The 5078-nt window shown below is 40.1% G+C and overlaps 1 pseudogene; it reads right to left on the reverse strand.

Moving 5' to 3' along the window:
• Nucleotides 1-751: 751 nt before the first annotated feature.
• Nucleotides 752-2452, reverse strand: LOC114024260 (annotated as a pseudogene).
• Nucleotides 2453-5078: the final 2626 nt, after the last annotated feature.

Genomic DNA, 5078 nt, shown 5'->3' on the forward strand with positions numbered 1-5078 from the left:
ATGATTCTTATAGTTCTCTTCACGTGTAAGATTTTTAAAGTCTTCCTCAAGCACATGTCATCTTTTAAAAATCTCAGCAGTGAATATGTGCACTCAAACAAAAACATGTAGCTCCATTGTCTCTTGAAAAATTTTTGCATAAAAAATTCAAGACTTTCTGCAAAACTGTTCCCCTTATGTCATTCCAGGACCCCAAACCACAAAAAAGTGTCCAGTGCAATTCCATTGCTTCTCATTTCCGTAGGAAACAGAGTAGAAGATGCCTCTGACCACAACTGTCCCCTGATGGTTAGAGCAACAGCTTCTCTCTGCTTTATTTAAAATATTTCTTTTCCAACCTGTTTCAGTAAAGGACAAATGGAATGCAGTAAAACATGAGGATCCAGTGGAAGAAAAAAAAAACATTTACTTTCTACCCTGTGCCATATACTTAAAAAAAAAGTTAGAGAAAAAAAATTCAGATTTTATTAATTCACCCTTTTTAAAGTTACTTTTTATTTCTGAAAGTAGTTCTTAATGCAAATCAAAAGCAGTTCCTGAGTAACTGCAGTAAAGTGTCTTTTATATACATACATATATATATATATGTATATTTGCAATTCAGCTCGTTTTGCTTCTCCCTTAATTTACATCCCAGTTTTCAAGTTTAACCACAGCTCCTTTCACTCCAGAATGTGAAAGTTCAATAGTGTCAGTTCCTAAGTTCAGTGCCTGCAAATGTCCCTGGAGTATCATATGGGTGATGCATGAGCTACTCAGGGTGTTTTCCCACAACTGCTGCAGAGAGCATCCCAGGGATCAAAGCCTCCAATGCCTGAAGCTCCTTCACTGCCTTCTTCAGTAGGCACCAGGATTACCATGTGTGGTATGTAGGCCATCTGCATCTCTTCTATGTGATTTACCAAAATTTATGCTTAAATATTTTTTCTTAGAATTTTTTCTTAGAATGGGCAGAGTTTAGTAGCTTGGAATCATTCCAAATGATTCTTCATCCTCACTACATTTTCTTCTAGGAATGGTGTGTTAATTGGAAAACAGGACCAGAAATGCCTCAGTAGCTCTCCCACTGCCACACACAACTGTTTGAGTTTTGACTGAATGTCATTTGGCACCATCTCATTTATGGCTTGCTGTGATCCTCCCTGCATAAGTGCTCCTCCAGGTGACAGGGCTGTGATGTTACTACCGGCAGCCCCAATTGAAAGAACCTGAGTTAGTTTGGATGTGTAAGTTTCTATCTCTTGCCTAATACTCTGAAAAGAACTGATAATATCCTGACTTGCTGCATATCAGAGGGACTGAACTGAAGTTGGATTACAATAATACCTATCTGACTTCTTCAGGCTCAGTGCAATTGTTCTTATGCTATTATTTTCTCCCCAAGTCTTCATATTCAACGGATTCCTATAACTTCATCCTTTTGACTGGTGGCTGAAAGAAGTCTGAATCCTGAAAGTTCCCATCTGTGCTGCTGTTTTCACCCTTGTGATCATTTTCTGCTTCATGTTTTCTGAGACCTGCTGCCAGGACTATAGCACTATGATCGTTAAATCTCTTGATGATCCAGCATTGCTATTCTCCTTTATGGATTTTTAAGCGTTGTAAGTAGATAGCCCAGAGGAAACCCCATAGCTTTCATCTAATGATTTATTCTCTAGTGCTATCAAATCTAGTGGTGGGTTTTTCACTCCTAGTGATACTATTGTTTTCAAACCTTTTTCCTCCATTTTGGCATATTCTGCAAAGAGAGCTTTTGACCCTGTGTTAAGCTCATCCCTATGAAAATAATGAGATTGAAAAAATTGTGTTCAGAACTCTTTTTCTGTTATGTTATATGGAACATTTTCTGCATATTTCATTTTTACCGCTGGGTCCTAAATATGGACTCAATGATGTCAGAAGTTAAGTTATCTCAGGCCATTACAGCCATCTGTTTGGGGGCGGACAATAGCCAGAAATGTTGCAGAAATGCCCAGATCCCGCTTGTGACTGGATGCTCCAAGGCTATCTACAGTATTCATGCTTAAACGCCTGGCCCAGAATTCCTCAGCACTGATCACCTGACTGACAAACCAGGTCTTCATACAGCTGAAACAAAACAAGATCTTGCAGCATTCTGTTTCTTCTCTCCCAGTTCTTTACTGGCTTCGCTCTTGAACGTGGGGAGCAACTATTGATGGTCTTCCACAGCATCTCGCTCTCTTACAGCTGTGCTTTGGTTGGAAAAAGTGGAAGTCGGTTGTGTCTCCTTCGCGTAGGACCAGCTTAAGCTGGAGTTTAGCTTTCCCTTCTGGATTGATTTTCTGGCACTTAATGCCGGCACACATGTGGCTGATTGCATCTTTACCTTCGGGGTCTAAGCTATCCTTTCTGCCATGAGGTACGAGGCCCCATCCTGCTTCTTCTGACGCTCCTTCACAATCGGTAAAACTTATTCCGATGAAGCTGCCATGCTGCCGGCTGGAAGGTGCGAACAGGAGGCCCAGGCCCGGGCCCGGAGGGTGGGTGGGTGCAGGTGAGCCTCTCTCTGCCCCTCTGTTGCCTGGATGAGCCCCGGCTCCCGCCGCCACCTCCGCAGCTGGAAGTCTCACCTCCTCCATCGCTGTCTAGAAAGACTGGGCACACGTGACCGGAAGCAACGAGGCAGAGCAGGGAGGCCACGTGACAGGGGCGCAGGCCGCCACGACACTTTCGGGTCCCCAGCCCTCCCACCTGGCACCTTTTTCCGACCCCACCGCACGACGCCCCGCAGGCCTCAGCTCGCGCGCGCCAGGCCCGTCCCCGGGTCTCTGGCGGCTTCAGGCTGTGGCATCGGCCTGAGGGGGAGGTACCCATATTACCATTTAAAAAAATTTTTCAGTGGATAGAGCACTGGCCCTGAAGTCAGGAGGACCTGAGTTCAAATCCGGCCTCGGACCAAACACTTTACAAGTACTAGCAGTGTAACCTTGGGCAAGTCACTTAATCCCCGTTTGCCTCACCAAAAAAAAAAAAAAATTATTTTAGACAAATACTAAAACTTAAATACATAGTAAGAAAAGAAAAAGAAACATTGTGAACTTAAATATAAAATAAGAAAAGGCAAAAAATGTGTACAGCATAACATAGGAGAGGATTCAAAATGTATAGCAATAACTTTTCAAGAAAGCCATATATTAAATACTGTGCATTATGTTGAAAGCTGTCCATCTTTTTGCGGCCTTGTGGGTTTTCTTTTGTTCTCTGCTGTACACTTTTTACTTTGTTCCTTTTCCCCCCTCCCTCCCCCCTACCCACTACCCTAAGGCTACAATTGAGCACTGGATATATTTATATGTAAGTACTGATATATACATGCACTTATACTAATATACACATACATACATACATATATAAACATATACTTTCCCTAAGAGATTCTAATCCTAATCTTTGTGTTTATGTATCTCTTTTTTCTTATCTCTCCTAACTCCTCTACTTTACTTCTACCTGCTACCTTACCCTCCTGTTACTTAACCTGCCCCCAGTCCATCAATCACTCCCTTATTCTCCCATTCCCCTAAATCTAATCTCCCTTCTATATCCCCCTTTTGACTTATTCCCACACCCTTCCCTCTAAAGATCCCTCCTTTATCCTCTCCCCCCTCCCTTAAAGTTTTATTTCTTTCTAAATTTAGAAGATTTTTATACTCTTCTAAATGTTATCTGCATTCCCCTCTTAAACCCTGATGAGAGTAGGTTTCCAGAACTAACAGCTCCCCCTCCCCCATCAAATTCCTCTGTATTGGTTCTTCCTCTTGCATCCCATTTGTAAAAGATAATCTTTTATCTATACTTGAATGGTTTTACTTATAAAGTCATGTAATACTCAGGTCTACCCCTATGTTCCTTATAAGTTACCCAATTACTAGTAACAATCTTAGAAATAGGTTTTACATTTTTCATACGTAAAAGGTAAACATTCTATCCTTATTTAGTCCCTTGTAATGGGTCATTGGTGTATACCTTATATTTCTCTTGGCTCTTGTATGTTAAATATTCTATTGAATTCAGGGGTTTTTTTTTTTTCTTTTTAACAAAGACCTAAAAGTCTGACAATTGATCAAATATCCATTTGTTTTTTTCATTCAGAATTATGCTTAGCTTTGCTGGGCATAATATTTTCAGCTGGAAGCCCACTTCTTTTGCTCTTCAATACATAGTGTTCCAAGACTTGGGATCTTTTAGTGTCACCACTACTAGTTCTTGTGTGATTCTAATTGTGGCACCACCATATGTAAATTGTTTTTTTCTTGTTGCTTATAATATTTTGTCCTTGATCTGGGGATTTCGGAATTTGACTATAATATTCCTGTGAGTTTTCCTTGTACGATCACTTTCAGTTGGTGATAGGTGGATTTTTTTTTTATTTCTACTTTCCCCTCTTGTTCTAATGCTTCAGGACAATTTTCTTTAATTATTTCTTGTATTGTTGTATCAAGATTCTTTTTTTGATCAGAACTTTCAGGTAGTCCAATTATTCTTCTGTTTTCTCTTTTTGATCTGTTCTCTAGATCTGATGTTTTTATTATGAGATGTTTCACATTCTCTTCTATTTTTTCATTCTTTGTCTTTTGTTTTTTTTTTAGTTCTTCATCTCTTATAACTTCGCTGGTTTCCCCTTTCCCAATTCTGATTTTCAAGAAGTCATTTTCTCCCTTAAGATTCTGGATCTTCTTTTCTAATTGGTGGACTTTCTTTTCATAATCTTCTTATTTTTCTTTTTAGTATTTCCTCGGTCTGTCTCATTTGATTTTTAAAGTCTTTTTTAAGTTTTTCAATGAATTCTTTTTGAGCAGGTGACCATTTGACATTACTCTTTGGGGTAGAAGAGGGTTTCTTTGCTTCATTATCCTCCTCTGAAGACGCACCCCAATCTTCTGTATTCCCATAGTAGCTCTCTATGGTTGGATTCTTTCTCCTTTGCCTGTGCATTTTTTTGGTAATAGTTTAGTTTTTCATATGGGGGATGGTGCCTCTTCAGTTCTCCCTTCTGACCTTGAACTCAAACCAAGATTTCCATCCTCTTGTAAGTGCCCACAGCCAGCCATGTCTGGCCC

This window comes from Vombatus ursinus, unplaced genomic scaffold (assembly GCF_900497805.2).
Source record: "Vombatus ursinus unplaced genomic scaffold, bare-nosed wombat genome assembly UNPS02014820.1, whole genome shotgun sequence".
Taxonomy (NCBI): domain Eukaryota; kingdom Metazoa; phylum Chordata; class Mammalia; order Diprotodontia; family Vombatidae; genus Vombatus; species Vombatus ursinus.